The 22,741-nt window shown below is 46.8% G+C and overlaps 1 long non-coding RNA gene across 1 annotated transcript; it reads right to left on the reverse strand.

Moving 5' to 3' along the window:
- Window positions 1-17,436: 17,436 nt before the first annotated feature.
- LOC125516302 lies at window positions 17,437-18,723 on the reverse strand. The gene is made up of 2 exons (XR_007287339.1): window positions 17,909-18,723; window positions 17,437-17,798 (listed from the first exon to the last, which is right to left on the reverse strand). It is a non-coding gene; the product is annotated as an uncharacterized LOC125516302 (long non-coding RNA).
- Window positions 18,724-22,741: the final 4,018 nt, after the last annotated feature.

Consider the following 22,741-nt stretch of genomic DNA (forward strand, 5'->3'; position numbering starts at 1 on the left):
ACCGCTGGTGGAGGCATGGCCATCACGCCGCCTCGTCCCCCTCTTCCCCGACCGCCGCGGCGACCTCGACCACGCCTCCTCCCCCTTCCTCTCGTGGTCGGCTCCGCCGTCGCGGGCTCGCGGGAAGGAGGGGCGCACTGACGAGCAGCAACCCTCGCCGCCACCGTCGAAGGCCCAGCACCTCCTCTCGCCATGGAAGGTGGAAGAAAGGAGTGAAGGTGGAGGAGGGTGGATACTGAAGGAATGTGGGATGACCCCCCCTCCTTATAAAGGGGCGGGGTCGAGGCTCGGCCGCCCCACTCAGTGAAGCCAGCTATCGGAGGCGCAGGGAATCAGGACCGACCTGCTGCCACAATCAGCGACGGCTTGGTTTCCCGCCTCCACCGCCTGCCACTTGCATGGAGGACACGTGGCGAGCGAGCAGGATCGAAAGGACGAGTGAGGCGACCGTTCCCCGTCTCGTGATCATGTGGCGTGGGCGCCTTGAAGACTGCGATCCAAGTCCACCCAGTAAATGAGCCGCACCTCCACGCCTCCCTCTTTTTATGGGGAAGGCGCGAGCCGCCTCTTTACTACGATGTGACGCATGCATGCGGAAACTGCCCATGCATGACCCCCACGTCACGCACGACCCTCCACGTCGTGCGCAGGTCGTGGGGAAGCGCGGCGGACGAAAAATTACTACAGTAAAATCCCGCCCCGATTGCCCGTGCACCGTTTTGGGCCTGGCCCAACAACGTGCCGCGCTTATGTGTGGCCCAGGCCCGGGGGCTCCTGTCGGTGTACAAAAAGTAGGTGCGCTCCTTTTTTACCCCTTTACTTGTGCACGAACAGTTGGAGCCGCGCCCACGGCCACCCTAAGAAGGGGAAAGGAGGGAAGTCGGAGAGAAGCCAAAGGCGCAAGGCGCAAGGCGATCAGAGGCAACGCCAAGACTAGAAACACAAAGAGCAAAGGGGGCAAGGCGGACTCCCCCGGCAAGACCCTTGCCAGGGCAGCCTCAGCAGCCCTGGCAAGAGCCTTGCTGGGGCAACTTGCCCAACGCCAGTAGAGCGAGCCACCCTTGAGCCCAAAGGTTCCGAATGCCGTCAACAACTACGTGGGACCAGGGCTCAGGAGGCACCTCCGTGGTGACATGCAGATCTTAGAGAAGACCATAGATATATGAGATCAGATGAGGATCATGAGATGACGACCCTCGGCGGGGTCCTCACCAAGGAAATCCACAAGACCCCCGGCAAACATCTTGCCAGGGACGACTACGACAACACAGCAAGACCCTTGCCAAGGACTCCAGCAGGGCCACTGCCAGGCCCACACCAGCCAAGACTCCGCCGCCGTTCGCATGCAGCTGCCCTCCCAACCAGCTGGGCAGGCACCTGCGTGGCAACATGTAGCTTCCAGGCCAAATCAGCAAGCACCCGCGTGGCGGCATGCAGATCCTCATGAAGGCCCTACCACCGCGCCACCTCAGCTGCTTGCATGCCTACATGGCGTTGCATGCGTCGCTAGCATGGGGGGGGGGTGTCAAAGCGAGGCAGAGCGGTGATGGACGGGACAGGCCTCATTCCCGTCCCCGATAAAGCTAACAGACACCTACGTAGCGCATTTAGTGCACTTTGTCTCGTAATGCCATGCCATAAGCTCGCGCACTGTAGGCCTTTCCACCTCCTGTGTGCCACTGTGGCAACCCCTTTTTCCTATAAAAGGAGGCCCGAGGCGACCAGGAGAGGGATTCGGCTTTTTGGAACGGCACAGCCACCATAGCTAGTTCAAAAAGCTCAAGAACACTCAATACATCCACCAAAGTAGGACTAGGGCTTTACGCATCCTCGCGGCCCGAACCTAGGTAAATGATCCGTGTTCTTGCTCCTAAACCTGCTCTCCTCATGACCCCGTGCCCGCCGACCGTAGAAGGGATCCCAGTGATCCCATAGGTGTCGTCCCCACTGACATCAAGCATTCTTCATCTTGCCTTCCAAAGTGCAATTCTTTATATCTTATCTTTTGAGGTGGTGTTATGTCATTTTGACAATTTCCCTTCGTGTTTCATGATTCACAAGTTGTCCAGAATGACATATTTTAAACCCATCATTTTCAATTCGTTCATGAGATCCTTTGCAACCCATCAAACTTTTCATTGGAGTTATCTTGGGTTATATTTCACCTAAAGCTTTCCCTAAGGATTGTTGCTATTTATGGTGCTTATAAATGAGCCAAGTTCTTCATTTATCCTCCCGGTGAAATAAGTTTCTCGTCTCCTTGTTGATATCAATCCAATCTATTGTTTCCTTTAGCAGCAGAATTTCACCTCATAATTTTGAGACGTTTTCCATAAGCCCACAACAACCTTATTCTTTTGTTGTTTAATTTTCAACAACTCCGTTCAATCCTTCTTTGCAAGGATGCTTTCCAAGTTCATTTGTGGTAGAAGTTGTCATTTTATTCTTCGTCCCTTTATCCCAATGATCTAGCTTCTATTCATTCGTTTCGGAGGCATTGTGATGTGGCACTCTTTGACCCACCATCCCATTTTTTGTCAAAGATCATGTTCTTTCCTTTGCTTATCCATTCAACCGGAGTGTTGTCTCCTTCATTCAGGTTCTCTCATCTTATCAAGTTTTGCCTACCGTCTCAACCGAAGTGCTGTCTGAAATCTCTCTTACCCCTTATGCCATTCTTTCAATAGTTCCGGAGGTAGTGTGTTGTTGATTTCATCAAGTATCCTCTCATCTTGTAAAGTTCATGTTCAATTCCTTCCATTTACAGTCGGAGTGCTGTCCAAATTATATCATTCTTATTCCTTCTCTATCTTGTGTTAACCGGAGTGGTTTCAATATCTATCTTGTCACTTAACCTCTTGGTTCTCGTCGTATTCCATGTCCTCTTATTTAACGGAGTGTTTTAAACTTTGTTCATCTTCGTTGTATTCTTTCTTTCAATTTGTTCAACCTCTCAAGGTTCGTGGTTTCAATCGTTTGTCGAAGAAGCAACTTTGTTTTACCTCTTCCTCTTCTGCTCTCTCTGGTGCCATCCTTAGATCTCGGGACGAGATCTCTTGTAAGTGGAGGAGTGTTGTGATGCCCCGAGACCGACGCTCCAGATGCCTTCCATGTTTTGTGTGTCAGCCATGTGTTTTATTTGTTCGTTGCATTTCATCATGTCATCATATGCATTACATCGTCATGTTTTCAAAACTTGCATCTGTCCCAGTCTACCCATTCCTTCCGTTGTCTGTTCTGAGCCCAGACACACTTACACGCGCCCACAACATGTCCGAAATATTATTTTATAAGTGGCCGGAAAATGTTCTCTGAATGGGATGAAAGTTGGCATGCGGTGTTGTTATGTTGTCGGTAGACTGCCTGCCAAATTTCATCGCATTCCGAGTCCATTTGACGCCCCAACGGATAACTATAGCGGCCTTATAGTTGGTCAAAACATCGGACATTTTCGGTCTCCGAAAAATGTTGCTGGGCTTTCCCTCTCTTTCCTCCCTAGACCATCTACATAGTCCACTACCAACCGCCAGGCCCAACCTAACGCTCCTCACATCTAGAGCCGTCCGATTGTGATCGGAGGGCCCCAAAACCCCTCCTAACCACCTGACCCATCCTTGCACAGTGCTCAGACCCCTCATGCGCGTCCGAAAGTTGTCCCGAACCCGACCCGAGCAGTCATTACTGATGGGTCCGGATCATCCCCAAACATCTCTAAAATATCTCTATTTTCTTAATTGGACTCCCTACCAATTTATTTCTCGACCGTCCGATTGTGATTGAAGGGACGAGGTAGCCCCTAATCTAATCCGCGCGATGTATATATTCGTCGAAACCCTAATCCTAGGATCAGTCCCATCCAACCTCCCTCTTTCCCCTCGCGTCGCCGCCAGCAGCATCTCCATCGGGATCCATCCCGCATCTTCCTCGTTTTCAGCCACCAGTCAACCAGATCTGATCCAGGCCACCATCCATCTCGGATCCCCCCCTCCAACCGCAGCCTCTGACCACATCCCGTGACTACCACGCCATCCAATTCCCCAGCAAGCCACAACCTCCTCATTCCCGCGCATGCAGCCAACCCCGAGCGCCGCTCGAGCTCCAATGAAATCGCGCCCCTGGATTGACAGAGGCAAAGGTGTCCTGCCTTTTGATGAGATGGTGGCTATCGTTTTAGAGGAAGTCGACTTTGACGATCCGACTACGAACGTGCAAGGACGTCGCACCTTAGCAATCACTAAACCAACTCCGAGGGGTTATTGACCTCGCCAGAGCACGATCAACCTGACCACGAGGGCCTGTTTCCTGCGAGCAAACGAAGAACAAGCAAGAAACTGAGATTGCAATCTGGATATTGCGAATATAAGATGAAAGCTTTATTGATCAAGGTGGGGTTCTGTGACGTCTTGGTCTGGTCGTTGGACACAAACGAAGTACGCGAAGTTGCAGCTATGGCGAACTTTTAATCTAAACAAAACCCAAAGTCTAAACGATGCCCTAAGGGCTGTATATATGGAGGAGAGAGGGGGAATTTCATGGCCCTTGGTGGTGGGGTCCGAAACCAACCCTAACTCTTGTTTCCCCACACATACGGACTCTAAAAACAGCCTATACTTAAGTACTTCGAAAATACATGGGGCTGGCCCAATAATAAGGTGACGCAGCACCTAGAATACCCTTTGGACGAAATTTATGAAGTGGCATCTTGTATATTTCATCCCATGCTTCATGCACTCATTATGGTGGCTTCAGAGTCCTGGAATCATCACTTTGTAACTCCGTTCTTGTTCCCCTTGCGCATGCCATCATCTCCATGCTTGAACTTGCTCCAAGGTTCATCTTTCTTGTCCAAGCTAGGCCCTTCATTTGTAAGCAAAACAAATGTATCCAATTTAGGCAGCATCATATTCTCATGAACATTAGAATCGTTACCAAGAAACGAAAGTACATGATAATTCAATTGGCATGCACGAGCTCTAGTAATTGGTCCAGTATGTATAGCAGCAGGGGCTGTGGGTGTAGCAATGGTATTGATGTCCTCATCATCCTCCCCTTCTTGAAATGAAGTCGTCCTCGACGAAAGTTCATCGTCGTCACCCAAATAAGGCTTCAAATCCGCAATGTTAAAAGTGGGACTAACCCCAAAATCCGCAGGCAGCTCAAGTTTATATGCATTATCATTTATTTTCTCTAACACCTTAAAAGGACCATCGGCACGTGGCATTAGCTTTGATTTGCGCAAATTAGGAAATCTATCCTTACGCAAATGTAACCAAACAAGATCTCCAGGTGCAAACACAACATGTTTTCTACCCTTATCTCCAGCAAGTTTATATTTAGCATTCATACGCTCAATGTTTTCCTTAGTTAACTCATGCATTTTTAAAATCAATTCAGCACGTTCTTTAGCATCAAAACTAACCTTCTCCGAAGATGGAATAGGCAACAAATCAATAGGTCCACGAGGTAGGAAACCATACACAATTTCAAAAGGGCACATCTTAGTAGTAGAATGCAATGAACGATTATAAGCAAATTCAATATGAGGCAAGCATTCTTCCCACATTTTCTTGTAATTCTTCAAAACAGCTCTAAGCATAGTAGACAATGTTCTATTGACTACTTCAGTTTGTCCATCAGTTTGGGGGTGACAAGTAGTACTAAAAAGCAGCTTAGTCCCCAACTTAGCCCATAAACATCTCCAAAAGTGGCTAAGAAATTTAGTATCACGATCTGAAACAATAGTATTTGGCACACCATGCAAGCGAATAATTTCACGAAAGAACAAATCAGCAACATTAACAGCATCATCGCTTTTATGACATGGTATAAAGTGTGCCATTTTCGAGAACCTGTCCATGACAACAAATATGCTATCCCTCCCCTTCTTTGTTCGAGGTAAACCTAAAACAAAGTCCATAGATATATCCTCCCAAGGAACACTAGGTACAGGCAAAGGCATATATAAACCATGAGGATTGAGTCGTGACTTAGCTTTTTCACATGTAGTGCAGCGAGCAACAAAACGCTCAACATCCGTCTCATCTTTGGCCAAAACAAATGTGTAGCAAGTATATCCTCCGTCTTCTTGACGCCAAAGTGTCCCATTAATCCTCCTCCATGCGCCTCCTACAACAACAAAAGACGAATAGAGCTAGCTGGAATGCATAGCTTGTTAGCACGAAACACAAATCCATCGTTAAGAACGAACTTGTTCCAAGTTCTCCCTTCCTTACAATTCTGCAATACATCTTTAAATTCAGCATCATGCACATATTGATCTTTGATGGTCTCCAAACCAAATATTTTAAAGTCAAGTTGTGAAAGCATAGTATAACGACGAGACAATGCATCAGCAATAACATTTTCTTTACCCTTCTTGTGTTTAATGACATAAGGAAAAGTCTCAATGAATTCAACCCATTTAGCATGTCTACGGTTCAGTTTTGCTTGACCTTTTAATGTGTTTCAAAGATTCATGATCAGAATGTATAACAAATTCCTTGGGCCATAAATAATGTTGCCATGTTTCTAAGGTCTGAATAAGAGCATATAATTCTTTGTCATAAGTAGAATAGTTCAGACTAGGCCCACTCAATTTTTCAGAAAAGTATGCAACAGGTTTGCCATCTTGTAATAACACACCTCCTAATCCAATTCCATTAGCATCACATTCAAGCTCAATAGTCTTATTAAAATTAGGAAGTTGGAGTAAAGGAGCATGTGTCAACTTATCTTTCAATACCATGAAGGCTTCTTCCTGTGCGGTACCCCAAATAAAAGGCACATCCTTCTTTGTAAGCTCGTTGAGAGGTGCAGCAATGGTGCTGAAATCTCTCACAAAACGCCTATAGAAACCAGCGAGGCCAAGGAAACTCCTCACTTGTGTGAACATTTTGGGCTGCGGCTAGATACCACTTGATAGAGGCAAAGGTGTCTCGTCTTTGGATGAGATGGTGGCTATCGTTTTAGAGTAAGTCAACTTTGACGATCCGACTATGAACGTGCGAGGACGTCGCGCCTTAGCAATCGCTAAACCAACTCCGAGGGGTTATTGACCACGCTGGAGCACGATCAACCTGACCACGAGGGCATGTTTCCTACGAGCAAACGAAGAACAAGAAAGAAACTGAGATTGCAATCTGGATATTGCGAATATAAGATGAAAGCTTTATTGATCAAGGTGGGGTTCTATGACGTCTTGGTCTGGTCGTTGGACACAAACGAAGTACGTGAAGTTGCAGCAATGGCAAACTTTTAATCTAAACAAAATCCAAAGTCTAAACGATGCCCTAAGGGCTGTATATATGGAGGAGAGAGGGGGAATTTCGTGGCCCTTGGTGGTGGGGTCCGAAACCAACCCTACCTCTTGTTTCCCCACAAATACGGACTCTAAAAACAGCCTATACTTAAGTACTTCGAAAATACATGGGCCTGGCCCAATAATAAGGTGACGCAGCACCTAGAATACCCTCTGGACGAAATTTATGAAGTGGCATCTTGTATATTTCATTCCATGCTTCATGCACTCATTATGGTGGCTTCAGAATCCTGGAATCATCACTTTGTAACTCCGTTCTTGTTCCCCTTGCGCATGCCATCATCTCCATGCTTGAACTTGCACCAAGGTTCATCTTTCTTGTCCAAGCTAGGCCCTTCATTTGTAAGCAAAACAAATGTATCCAATTTAGGCAGCATCATATTCTCATGAACATTAGAATCGTTACCAAGAAACGAAAGTACATGATAATTAAATTAGCGTGCGCGAGCTCTAGTAATTGGTCCAGTATGTATAGCAGCAGGGGCTGTGGGTGTAGCAATGGTATTGATGTCCTCATCATCCTCCCCTTCTTGAAATGAAGTCGTCCTCGACGAAAGTTCATCGTCGTCACCCAAATAAGACTTCAAATCCGCAATGTTAAAAGTGGGACTAACCCCAAAATCCGCAGGCAGCTCAAGTTTATATGTATTATCATTTATTTTCTCTAACACCTTAAAAGGACAATCGGCACGTGGCATTAGCTTTGATTTGCACAAATTAGGAAATCTATCCTTACGCAAATGTAACCAAACAAGATCTCCAGGTGCAAACACAACATGTTTTCTACCCTTATCTCCAGCAAGTTTATATTTAGCATTCATACGCTCAATGTTTTCCTTAGTTAACTCATGCATTTTTAAAATCAATTCAACACGTTCTTTAGAATCAAAACTAACCTTCTCCGAAGATGGAATAGGCAACAAATCAATAGGTGCACGAGGTAGGAAACCATACACAATTTCAAAAGGGCACATCTTAGTAGTAAAATGCAATGAACGATTATAAGAAAATTCAATACGAGGCAAGCATTCTTCCCACATTTTCTTGTTATTCTTCAAAACAGCCCTAAGCATAGTAGACAATGTTCTATTGACTACTTCAGTTTGTCCATCAGTTTGGGGGTGACAAGTAGTACTAAAAAGCAGCTTAGTCCCCAACTTAGCCCATAAACATCTCCAAAAGTGGCTAAGAAATTTAGTATCACGATCTGAAACAATAGTATTTGGCACACCATGCAAGCGAATAATTTCATGAAAGAACAAATCAGCAACATTAACAGCATCATCGCTTTTATGACATGGTATAAAGTGTGCCATTTTCAAGAACCTATCCACGACAACAAATATGCTATCCGTCCCCTTCTTTGTTCGAGGTAAACCTAAAACAAAGTCCATAGATATATCCTCCCAAGGAACACTAGGTACAGGCAAAGGCATATATAAACCATGAGGATTGAGTCGTGACTAAGCTTTTTCACATGTAGTGCAGCGAGCAACAAAACGCTCAACATCCCGTCTCATCTTTGGCCAAAACAAATGTGTAGCAAGTATATCCTCCGTCTTCTTGACGCCAAAGTGTCCCATTAATCCTCCTCCATGCGCCTCCTACAACAACAAAAGACGAATAGAGCTAGCTGGAATGCATAGCTTGTTAGCACGAAACACAAATCCATCGTTAAGAACGAACTTGTTCCAAGTTCTCCCTTCCTTACAATTCTGCAATACATCTTTAAATTTAGCATCATGCACATATTGATCTTTGATGGTCTCCAAACCAAATATTTTAAAGTCAAGTTGTGAAAGCATAGTATAACGACGAGACAATGCATCAGCAATAACATTTTCTTTACCCTTCTTGTGTTTAATGACATAAGGAAAAGTCTCAATGAATTCAACCCATTTAGCATGTCTATGGTTCAGTTTTGCTTGGCTTTTAATGTGTTTCAAAGATTCATGATCAGAATGTATAACAAATTCCTTGGGCCATAAATAATGTTGCCATGTTTCTAAGGTCTGAATAAGAGCATATAATTCTTTGTCATAAGTAGAATAGTTCAGACTAGGCCCACTCAATTTTTCAGAAAAGTATGCAACAGGTTTGCCATCTTGTAATAACACACCTCCTAATCCAATTCCACTAGCATCACATTCAAGCTCAATAGTCTTATTAAAATCAGGAAGTTGGAGTAAAGGAGCATGTGTCAACTTATCTTTCAATACCATGAAGGCTTCTTCCTGTGCGGTACCCCAAACAAAAGGCACATCCTTCTTTGTAAGATCGTTGAGAGGTGCAGCAATGGTGCTGAAATCTCTCACAAAACGCCTATAGAAACCAGCGAGGCCAAGGAAACTCCTCACTTGTGTGAACATTTTGGGCTGCGGCTAGATACCACTTGATAGAGGCAAAGGTGTCTCGTCTTTCGATGAGATGGTGGCTATCGTTTTAGAGTAAGTCGACTTTGATGATATGACTATGAATGTGCGAGGACGTCGCGCCTTAGCAATCGCTAAACCAACTCCGAGGGGTTATTGACCACGCTGGAGCACGATCAACCTGACCACGAGGGCATGTTTCCTACGAGCAAACGAAGAACAAGAAAGAAACTGAGATTGCAATCTGGATATTGCGAATATAAGATGAAAGCTTTATTGATCAAGGTGGGGTTCTGTGACGTCTTGGTCTGGTCGTTGGACACAAACGAAGTACGTGAAGTTGCAGCAATGGCAAACTTTTAATCTAAACAAAACCCAAAGTCTAAACGATGCCCTAAGGGCTGTATATATGGAGGAGAGAGGGGGAATTTCGTGGCCCTTGGTGGTGGGATCCGAAACCAACCCTAGCTCTTGTTTCCCCACACATACGGACTCTAAAAACAGCCTATACTTAAGTACTTCGAAAATACATGGGCCTGGCCCAATAATAAGGTGACGCAGCACCTAGAATACCCTCTGGACGAAATTTATGAAGTGGCATCTTGTATATTTCGTCCCATGCTTCATGCACTCATTATGGTGGCTTCAGAGTCCTGGAATCATCACTTTGTGACTCTGTTCTTGTTCCCCTTGCGCATGCCATCATCTCCATGCTTGAACTTGCTCCAAGGTTCATCTTTCTTGTCCAAGCTAGGCCCTTCATTTGTAAGCAAAACAAATGTATCCAATTTAGGCAGCATCATATTCTCATGAACATTAGAATCGTTACCAAGAAACGAAAGTACCTGATAATTCAATTGGCGTGCGCGAGCTCTAGTAATTGGTCCAGTATGTATAGCAGCAGGGGCTGTTGGTGTAGCAATGGTATTGATGTCCTCATCATGGATCGTCTACTTCGAGCACCTCCAAGGAACCAAGCTCACCCGCCTCCTCTTGTGGTTTTCCCTGAGCACCCCGCTGCCAACAGTAGCCACCAGAGCTGCTGCCTCCTACCTTACCTCATTTCCGCCACCATCGAGGGCCCGGACGCTGCCGGAAAGACCACGGCCAGGCCGTGCCTTCTCCCTTCCCCTTTTCTTTCACCTGTCTCCTCCCCGAGATCCCTCTCACGCCGTCTCTCCCTCATTCTCTTCTTGCAGTAGGAGCAGCCATGGACACCGTGTTCGCAAGCAGTAGTTGCTGCCGGCTTCCTCCGTCCCGTCCCAGAACTGGGCCTGGAGCCCTGACGCCCCGCCCTCTGCCTCGCAGGAGCCTCCGCTGCGATGTGTTGCTGGACAGGAGCCGAGCCATCGCCGTCACGCTCGACTCCACCGTCCTGCAGATCCATCACCGCCGCCGGGAACTGCGCCTTTCATCGGGTCCGCTCCTCCATGCCCACTTGGACTTGTCGTCGACGCCACGTCGCTGGAGTTCCGCAGCCGCAACCGCCATGGCCTCCCTTGCTCGCTGACCGCGTCGCTGCCACCGTCTTCGGGCCCTTGCTGTCCCGGCCTTCCCTGCCATCTTGCGACATTCGCCTGACGAGCAGCTAACCCGAGCCGATGCGTGCCCTGCATCTCCTGAAGTCACCACGCCAAGTCCTCTACCTCGCCTCTGCTTGTTCGAGGGAGGTGGAAGACGCGCCCGGTCGCCCGCGTTGACTTGCGGCCCATCATCGCCTCTAGCCAGCCTGATCCACTCCACTGATTTGGGCCTTGGCCCATGGTGAAGCCACCCCCGGCGCCCATCCTTCTGTTTTTTTCTCCTATTGGGCCAGCCTGCAGTTTCGGCCCGATCGCATTTTTTTCCTGACCTGCGAATTTGTCTAATTTCCATATAAAACTGTTTTGCAGAAAACCCCTCCATCTTCATGTGTATAATAACTTAACAACCGTGCATCATATGTAAATACTTTATATATGAAAAATGCTTAGAATTTTGTCTAGTTTCATAATTTCAAACTTTCGTCCATGTTAAAATATTTAGAATGTTGTTTTCATTTAATTTGCATATTGCCATATTAAAATGATTTAATTCATAACTAATTAACCATAGCTCGGATTTTAATAAACTTTATATGCAAATGGGTAGAAAAATGCCTAGTTTAACATGGTGCACTCATCTTGCATGTTTAACAACTCTAAAATATGGTTTAGGATAGTACAGTACGAAATTCATAATATGCATATGGGAATTTTCCATAATTGTTGTTTGTTGTTCCGGCCTCATTTAAACTTGCCTAAGTAGTTAGTTTACTTATGCTTCACCTCTTGTCATGTTAACCAACATTTAATATTGTTGAGTAGATTTAACGAGAGTGAACTAAATAAATGAATGTGGTGTTTCATCAATATGCAACTCGTTGCATATTGACCTCCACTCAACTTGTAGTATTGTTTGTTGCACTGTGCCATGCCATGAATCATTAAACCGGACATGCATCAAACTTGTTTGTGCATCATGCCATGTTTATGTGATGGTTGTTTATCATGTTATTTGCTTCTTTCTGGTTTGCTTCTCTCATTAGCTTCGGTTTCGTTTCGGGGTTGTGAGGATTCGTTCGACTATGTCTGTTTGTCTTCTTCATGAACTCGTTCTTCTTCCTTGCGGGATCCTAGGCAAGATGACCATTACCCTCGATATCACTTCTATCTTTGCTTGCTAGTTGTTTCGTTCTATCACTATGTCACACTACGTACCACTTGTTTATCATGCCTCCCATATTGCCATGTCAAGCCTCTAACCCACCTTCCTAGCAAACCGTTGTTTGGCTAAGTTACCGCTTTTGCTCAGCCCCTCTTATAGCTTTGCTAGTTGCAGGTGCCTTGTAATTTGTTCCATATTGGAACATGTTTATGTTGGGATATCACAATATCTCTTATTTTAATTAATGCATCTATATACTTGGTAAAGGGTGGAAGGCTCGTCTTTATGCCTGGTGTTTTGTTCCACTGTTGCCGCCTTAGTTTCCGTCATACCGATGTTATGTTCCTAGATTTCGCGTTCCTTACGCGGTTAGGGTTATGGGACCCCCTTGACAGTTCGCTTTGAATAAAATTCCTCCAGCAAGGCCCAACCTTGGTTTTACATTTGCCTAACAACCTAGCCTTTTCCCTTGGGTTCCGCGGACCCGAGGGTCATCTTTATTTTAAATCCCCCGGGCCAGTGCTCCTCTGAGTGTTGGTCCAACCTAGGTGAGGTCCGGCGCCCCCTGGGCAACTAGGGTCTATGCCAACCCGACGTCTATCCCATCCGGTGTGCCCTGAGAACGAGATATGTGCAGCTCCAATCCAGATTTGTCGACACATTCAGGCGGTCTTGCTGGTCGTATTTTACCATTGTCGAAATGTCTTGTAACCGGGATTCGGAGACTAATTGGGTCTTTCCGGGAGAAGGAATATCCTTCGTTGATCGTGAGAGCTTGTGATGGGCTAAGTTGGGACACCCCTGCAGGGTATAAACTTTCGAGAGTCATGCCCATGGTTATGTGGTAGATGGGAATTTGTTAATATCCGGTTGTAGAGAACTTGACACTTGACTTAATTAAAATGCATCAACCGCGTGTGTAGCCATGATGGTCTCTTTTCAGCGGTGTCCGGGAAGTGAACAAGGTTTGGGTTATGTTTGAACATAAGTATTTTCAGGATCACTTCTTGATCACTACTAGCTTCACGACCGTTGCATAGCTTCTCATCTTACTCTTATTTGCGTATGTTAGCCACCATATTTACTTAGTGCTTGCTGTAACTCCACCTCATTACCTTATCCTACACATAAGCTTAAATAGTCTTGATCTCGCGGGTTTTGAGATTGCTGAGTCCTCGTGACTCAAAAATACTACCAAAACAGTTGCAAGTGCCGATGATGCCAGTGCAGGTGATGCTACCAAACTCAAGTGGGAGTTCGATGAGGACCTTGGTCGTTACTATGTCTAGTTTCCTGATGATCAGTAGTGGAGCCCAGTTGGGATGATCGGGGATCCAGCATTTGGGGTTTATCTTCCTTTTCATTCGGATTTGACCGTAGCCGGTCTATGTGTGTATTTTGGATGATGTATGATTTACTGAAGTATTGTGTGACGTGGCGATTGTAAGCCTACCCTCTTTTTCCCTTTCTTGTTCATTACATGGGATTGTGTGAAGATGACCCTTCTTGCGATAAAACCACAATGCGGTTATGCCTCTAAGTTGTGCCTCGACACGTGGGAGATATAACCGCATCGTGGGCGTTACAGACAAGAACACGGGAGACATGCCGGCTAGTTGGCACACCATGCCCTGCCGCCTCCCATGCCCTACTCATCCTTGGCAGAGTCCCCGACCTCTGCGGTGTCAGACGTTGGACGGGGACAAGTAGGATGCGTGGCTGACGGTGCTCCTGTCGTCGGACGCCATCGTGGCCACCGCTTATGCGGCCGCGTCCGCGTCCGGCTATGCCGCTATTGCGTCACGAGCGGTGACTTGAGCGAGGGCAGCGACCTCGAGCTTCATCCCCGAAGACAAAGCTCTCCCGCAGAGCGTTCACGCTCGCAGTCATGGCGGATGTTTTGCCAGGTAGCAGGACGATGCGCTATGGTGTGGAGGTTAGCTGGGCGTTGCCGCTTTAAGTAGCGCATTCCAGTGAGGCCAAAGTGTCCTGGCGCATCATTAAATCGCCGGAGTTTGTTCCTCGGGCACCGAGCCTCTTAACGATGGCATACGAATGGACGGCACGAATGCAGCCAGCTAGCACCGGCTGGGAACGCACCGCGCGACGGCGTGAGGGATGAGGGTTTTTGGTGTGCCAGGGTAGTCAGCTGCAGGTTGTGGCAACATTGGAGATGCCCTTTGCTCACATGTGACCCCACATGTCATTGAAAAAGCAAGACAACTCGGCATGGTCTCAGGTCTTGGGGATGCAGTTGGCCGCGCTACACCACTCCGCGGATGCGTCGCGGTGCGCGCACACTCGGCACCTCGTGCATCCTCGACGAGCCGGGTGTTTATCTGCTGGTCGTGCCACAACGCTAACACCAGCGTCGGCACACTGAAACCGACCGTGCCCAGCAACGATGAGCGTGTCGCTCACTGCGGTCTCCCTGTCCAAAGGTGGTGCTGGAGCTGTGCCACGTTGTTGGCCCCCACGACCTACATGAACGGTTGCCGGTGGCGAGGAGGTCGTGGGCCAGCTCCTCCATTGGACTAGTCTACGCCACGTCGTCCCGACAGGTGTGCCCAACATGTCGGTTTCCCTCTTTTCCCAGCCATATTCGAGCGTCAGTGCTCTGCGTTGCGCATTAGGCGCAGAACAGGTGGTTTTTGTGCCCTAGTTTAAATGTGGTACAGTACCAAGTTGTTACCCTAGCCCCAAGTGTGGTGGTTTTGGGTACGGTACCACCCTTTTCCTTTTCAAGTAGTGAAGCGTAACACTTGATTAAGTAGCCGGATGGTGTGCTAAATGTAGGTGTCCGACTGTTTGAAAGAATAATTGAGGTGTTCCTGGTCAGTGCCCACCTTTAGGTGTCCAACTTACCATGTTCCGGCAGTAGTAACTAGAGTATACTAGTCCCTGCGTACTCCCTCTGTTTTTATTTTCTCTGCATTTCAGCTTTGCTCAAAGTCAAACTTTGTAAACTTTGACAAAGTTCATTGATAGAAATAATAACGTATACAATAACAAATCAATACCATTAGATTCATTATTGAATATACTTTCACATCATATATATTTGCTATTGTAAATGTTCATATTTCTACTCTTACTAGCAAGATGCCTGTGCGTTGCATGTAACATCAAGATGCATTTGTATGACTAGTTTATCTTGTGAGAGAAAATGATGAACGAGGGAAGGCCTTATTTGCAATTGTGGAGAGGTGTGTGGGTACCTTTTTGCAAAATTGCCATAGTTTCCTTCCTATCCGCCAGATATAAATCGGACGGCCTATATTGCAGGGTGGCAGGCACACCATCATCACCAACTCTATTTTTTATAAGAGTCCGTCTGATTTATATATGATGGATAGGAAGGAAATATGGCAATTTTGCAAAAAGATACCCACACCCCTCTCCACATTTGCAAATAAGGCCTTCCCTCATTCATCCTTTTCTCCCACAAGATAAACTACTCATACAAATGCATCTTGATGGTCCGTGCAACGCACAGGCATCTTGCTAGTGTACATAAAAAGCAGAGTTGGTGATGATGGTGTGCCTGCCATCCTGCGATATAGGACGTTGATCTATAAGGGATAGGAAGGAAACTATGACAATGTACCCGCACTCCTCTCCGCATTTGCTGATAAGGCCTTCCCTCGTTCATCCTTTTCTCCCACAAGATCTTGATGTTCCGTGCAAGGCACAGGCATCTTGCTAGTTTTCTATAAACTTGGTCAAATTTTATGAACTTTGACTTCAGTCAAACCTAATATACAGAGTAAATAAAAACGGAGGGAGTATCTTACTCCATGACCAAGATGGAAGGGAAAACAAGACAACTTATTGTTTCTTTGAGCCGTTCAAGTATAATCATGCGGCGTTGCTTATTTCTCATTCCTCTCCAACCCTCTTCTCCATAGATCATGCCGCCCTGCGGTCGAGTCCATCCTCCCGCATGCGTCATTTGAACATTCCGTCGAGTATCATTCGCATGTGGGCCTAGACCATGCTTGTATTTCCAATGTTGTAATTTGTCCGACATGCATACAAACAAATGGTTCGTTTAAAGTTTCACTTTGCCTCGACTACGTGTCGCTTCCCGTCTTAGTTTTGACATCCCATCCGGTTCATGCCCCGACACATCTTGACGAGATCGATTGATGTTGAGAGATCAATTGCGTGTCGTGAAAGGAGATACAGGTTTGGTCTATTTCTATGATAGAAATGACCCGCGGGGGGGGTCTCTGGGGATCAGAGGGAGTATATTGTACGTTCATAAGAAAAACAAACATATTGTACCCACCCTTGTCCTCTTTCAATCGATCACCGGACCCCGAGATCAAATCGAGAGAAAACGAGTGGGTGAATGTGTGATACCTAAGGCGGGCTCAAAATTTTGAACCGGTGATCATAGCATACGCAAATCATATATAAAGGGTATTCAATATTCGTTTCGCTTTTAAACGTACAAATATACTCCCTCCGATCCTATCTAGTTTACATATAAATTTTATGTGTAGTCAAAGTATCTCTACTTTGATCAAACTTATAGAAAAAAGTATCAACATTCAACAACGTCCAATCAATATTGATAGATTCGTACGTACCCCTAGATTTGTATTCAAACAAAGTGGTTTTCAATTTGTTTTCAACCACGTGAATGTGCTTGTTCTCGCGCATGCTCTTCCTACTAGGATTTCGCCATGTATAGCCAGTCCAATAGTAACTTTTTTAAGCTCCCTTTCCAATAGTACTAGTGGAGTACTGACAACATCTGTAATAGAGTATGATATGCTCATAGTAATCCCTCATTCCATTTATATAGGGCCTAAGAGCAAGTCTAATAAGGCCTAGCCAGCAGGCTATAAGACTTGTCATGTCATTAAATCCTACTTAAAGGAGTGAGGAGAGAGGGGAGAGAGTGAAGTGGGCTCTCATATTCTACAGCCCGACTATCTCTCCCTAATAATAAAGCACGGATTGAGTCTTTGGGTTCACCATCGCGGCTTTTTTTTAAAAAAACCTTGACTTATTAGATAATCAACCCCCAGTCTTTACTCGCACACAAACTCCTCCACACAAATAATATTCATGCTTGACGTGTTTGTATACAACTCTGTAACAAATCCCTATATGGCACTATAAATCTAAATTAATCCCTTCGAATTCCAGCGATTCTAAAGGTTACAAATCGCCATGAACCAGCGAGATCGAGAGATGGCTCTGTAGCGACGGCTGAGAGGATAGACCACGAAACCGGAGCGGCGGCCGTGACGGCTCAGGTGATTGCGAGATGGAACGAATCGGCGGTTGCCCGACCGCAGCGACCCAAACAGATGCGAGAACGGATAGAGCGGCAGCTGCACGGACACTCTTCCGGCCAGTATGCGCGCCGTCACGCCTGCATCCATGATTTTGAGCCTGCCTCGCTGTTGCTAAAGTCGAGAGAAAGATAGAGAGATAAATAGATCAGACCGAGATTGATGTTGAGAGAAATAGAGACAAAGGCCAAGCAAGAGCGCTGGTGGATCGGCCAGGCCATCACCTTCAGCAGATGAGCCGTCAGGAGCCATGAGTCGAGGATCTCCATCTTCCACTGGACAGTGCCCATCGAGTTCATTAGCGAAGATTGAGGGCGCCGGCGGTGGATCAGGTAGTCTCCATCTTCCTCTCACTTTTCAGTCTTTCCCCCTATTGTAAGGATCTGGCGGCGACAGTGGTTGTGCGTGTGCGGCATGCAGCGGCTCTCTCGGGCCGGCAGGGATGCATTTGTGCACACGCGTGCTGGTCAGCAGCATGCGTGTCCAACATCGTGTCCGTGTATGCATGTGTCTCGGGGCATGGTCTGCGTGCTGGGTGTCGTGTGTGTGTGCAATGTGTCGGGCGTGGTGTGCGTGCGTGTCTAGTTCTCTGCCGCACTAGCCATGATCCTGGGCATCAACAATGGCGTGCATCTTATTCCAAAAAACTAGAATGCATTATGAAGGGAGCAGCACTCCAGCATATCCCCGAGTTTGTTTTGGCTCCATAGTTGTGGTACGCATGAAATTAATCATGTGGTTGCATAGCAGACAAGGGACGTCAATCGTTGGGCTGTACTTCTGATCTGATTATTTTTTAGATAAAGAAGTAGACATAGATATTAGAAAAGGGAGTAACATGAAAGTTTTATGATCCGTAGCTCATCCTATAAAATAGCACCATATGCCCACAATACGCGTCGACTAGCCGCCCAACATCTTGCCATGTCTTGTCCGACCTCTACACCCTCCCCTCCCACTCCGCCCCGCGAGCCTTTGGTCTCCGGCAATGTGTCGTAATCCAGTTACTCGATCCGATCAATCCTATTTGCGTTGTGCGAAAATGAGCAGTATGATCATGGAGGTCACTTGTCATGTCCAGTTCATCTAGATTAGTTTTTCTTTCAAGTTTTAGAACATTCCTATGTAGGGGCACAATGATAGGTGTCACGTGTGGTTACGAGCTCAGCATCGCCGGATTGGTCACGTTCGGATGTGTTGTGATCACTGTTGAGATTTAATTAATCCATGTGTTAATTAAGGATTACTCTCTCCTAACCATAACCGACGTACGAAGGGGTAAAGGCGGTACGCTCGGGAAGCAACGTTCCACTCGTGCCTGCTCCAATCGACGTGTTCATCAGAAACGTTCATTCAGGGACTATATATTGTTTCACATCAATCACCATGGCCATCCCCGGTGATGGTGAGATCGGGTGGTGTGTTGAAATTGATGAGTTGGACCTGCTGGTAGTCTTGACTCATGCTTATTGGACTAAAATTATGATTAAAATCTTTCCCCGTTGCAACTCACGGGCATGTTTGCTACTAACACATAGATTAAGAAAAATAGTATGCATGCAACTCTCTTTCAATCATATACCTTGCTCATGCAAATATTAAATGCTTAGAGCCAACCTAATAGCCATTCTAGGAGCCAACTTACATGGCACTTTTGCCTATGTGAAGGAGAGAGATGTGAAAAAGTAAGGGAAGTGAGCTCTCATGCAAGAGCCTAGCTATATACGCATTCCTAGGTAAATACAATAAATATGAAGAAAGAGATAGAGAGGAGATGGGAAAAAGTACTAATACAATAGCCAACCTTATATATTATTTTTTGCGGGAAGTAGCCAACCTTATAGCTCACACTATTGTATGAGTGCATATAGATGATATGGCAGTTCCTTATAGCCATCGGCTGGCTATATTATTAAACATGCTCTAATGCATTTTTCAAAACCGCCTTTGACTATTGACAAGATTAATAGTACATGAGATGTATAATGTGAAAAATATATCATTGGAAGCTCCTTTCACATACGAAGTTAACCATATGCTTTGTGTAAGTTGCATGTCATATATTATTACTCTAACATTTGGTCAAAGTTAGCCTCATAAAATGCATTAGGCCTTGTAGATGGAAGGAGGGAGTAGTAGTGGAAGTGGATCCTCTGAAGTAGGTATCCCTGCCTTACCCTCCCTTTCGGTCACTTACTGGCGGACCCCATGCTTGCTAGGTCCTGCATGTCAGTTACTCAATGGGTTCGGCCACGTCACGGGATCCTCCTCCGTAGTATACTCCCTCTGTTTTCATTTACTCCGCATAAAACAGAGGGAGTGGTAATATAAATGACGCGGGTAGGGGAGGGGGAGGGACGTCGGTTTGCTCTCAACTACTGTCCCACAAGCGAGCGAAAACGCAAGATGAAGCACGTTCCATTCGATGAACGACGTGGAGGGTCCAGCGTGCTGGGGTGCAACGCAAACGCGACAAGAGCGATGTACAGTCAAAACCAATTGATCGGTCGTCACAGGAACAACTATTCACACCAGAACCATCGTTGCTCGGCCTACGCCAGCCACTACCCCAAAACCACACCTCCTCTCTAGCCCATTACCCCACCTTTCGATCCCCTAGCCCGCATCAAGCGTCCCCTAGTTCACCGGAAAGCCATGGTGTGCCACAAGATCACATACTACAAGATGCTGACACCGGGGCGCCGCGCAGAAATCGCGACAGCGATCGGCGCCACAGACCTTCGTTCCCAAGCTCACTTTGCGGCGGGCCAATCCCCGAGTTCTCTGGAGCCAAGCTACGAGGAGGAGGAAGCCGATCCAATGTTCATGGCGGAGGTCGCGGCGCAGAAGGCCCCCGATGGGTATGAGACGATGGACGTCGACTTCGTGCTGGCATCTGGGTTCCCCATGGTGCAGGAGGACCAGCAGTTCAACCTGGCGATACTAAAGGAGGACCGGGAGGCATAGGCTCAACTCGACGCAGAGCGCGCGCATGCCGCTGCCTTCGAGGCTCTCCTGCAGGCAGAACCGGGTGTCATGGATGTGAACCGGGCGACGGAGGCTCAACTCGACGCAGAGCATGCGGATGCCGCTACCATCGAGGCCCTTCCTACAGGCGGAACCGGACGTCCTAGACTTCAACCGGGCGGCGGAGGCTCAACTCGATGCGGAGCGCATGGATGTCGCTCCCATCGAGGCCCTCCTGCAGGCGGAACCGGATGTCTTGGACTTGAACCGGGCGGCGGAGGCTCAACCCGACGCGGAGCATGCGTATGCCACTGCCATTGAGGCCCTCCTGCAGGCGGAACCGGACATCCTCGACTTGAACCTGGCGGTGCTCTCGTCCATGCAAAGCGCCCGCACGCTCTGCGTGAATGAGTAGCTGGAGGCCGAGGACAACCACGGTGCGGAGACACATGTCGGCAGCTAAAGCTAGTTCGTGCCAGCAGCCAAAGACAAGGAGGCCGTCTCGTTCCGCGAGCAGTGATAGTTTTTCTTTATGTTGTTGTTTTTAGGGATCTTTTGCTGTGTAAAAACATATATTGTTATGCAAGTCGCCTGACTTTCATCATTTGGTTCAGTCTACCATTTCAGGCGGTTGGATGAATATCCTACGTCTCCTAACCCTTCTTCCTCACCTCTTCTTCCGCAACAGGCCACCACACGGGTCGTACGGATCCACCCCAACATGCGGTTGGATAAACATAATGTATGAACGAAAAATATCTATTAGCGGTAGCACGTGTTAGTGAGGGTGTGTTCCCTTGGTTGGGTTTGCGGCGTGCAGGAGCGACTGTGTGAGGGTGCGGTGTGACCGCGGCATGCAGGAGCGACCGTGTGAGAGTGCGGTGCGACCGCGACAGTCATGCGCAAGTGTACCTCCTTTTCATTTTGAAAACTTTAGGCAAGCTTGGCAAAAATGTGTGTCGGATTATGGCAATGCAAGACCTAGACCCAAACAGGATAAGTACGTACGTACTAGGAGTACTAGTGTTAAAAAAGAAAGGCGGGGTTTTCCTTCGCGGTATTAATCGATACAAATCCTCGTTCGATGTGTCAATTAATGCGTATTTTTTTCTCCAAAGCCCAAAGAGCTAACCATCTCACTCCGCATCGCTTGATTAATGCAGCGCCATGCAAACAAACCTTCTCACTTCCGCATGCATGCAAGGGTATATTAATGTCCTTGGTTGCTAGTACAAGGCAAACCCCATCAATTTTGCCTCGATTAGTGTTAGTGGCCTTTTGCAAATTGTAATTTTGATATACTGGCCTTGTGTACAAAAATGGAGGTACTAACTATTTGACTTCCTTCCCCATTGCGTTGACGTGGATGATATCTCGAACGTTGTGGTTTGGCGAAGTGCGTTCGACGGAGAACACCATTGAGGGAGACCAAGGTAAGTCGTTCGCAAGGGTCGCCTGCAAGCCTAGACAACTGCCTTATTTGCATCCAGGAAGTCCGTTGAACCAAAGGACGCGTAAATTTACTAGTACTACTAGTACACAATAGCGTTGTCTGTCCAGCTTAGTGCGGTGAGGTGGTTTCTCGAAGAAGATGATGGAGAAGCAGAGTCAACGAAGAGTGAAATGATGGTTGCTTCATCTGTGCTTTGTGATTTGAAACCTCATTGCTTTGTGATTTGTGATAGAAGGGATAGGGGAGTAGACTCTGTGCTCTATACTATACATGCGTCCAAGCACGGGAGAAAGAGGAGAGACGTTGCATTTTTCTATTCCTTTAGTCAATCAATCAGGGAGCTTCAGTTCCATCTTTTTGGCTTTGGCAACACCGTCCACAATGGTTCCCATCAATGGCAAAAGCTATTTTCACATTTGGCTACACATTGTGGATGCCCTTAACCGTACCACTTGGTCTTGCTCATGTGTGCTATCTATACAAATCTCAATTATATTGATCTAAAAAATTATAGAATCAAGATTAGTAAAAAGGAGGTGATTTTGCCGCGCGGATGGCGGGGGAGGTTTCATATTTTTAGAGGACGTTGGCCTGGCGGTTTGCTAACATGCGATCCCATGTGTCGGTGCTTTACCAA

Source organism: Triticum urartu, chromosome 6 (assembly GCF_003073215.2).
Source record: "Triticum urartu cultivar G1812 chromosome 6, Tu2.1, whole genome shotgun sequence".
Classification (NCBI taxonomy): Eukaryota; Viridiplantae; Streptophyta; class Magnoliopsida; order Poales; family Poaceae; genus Triticum; species Triticum urartu.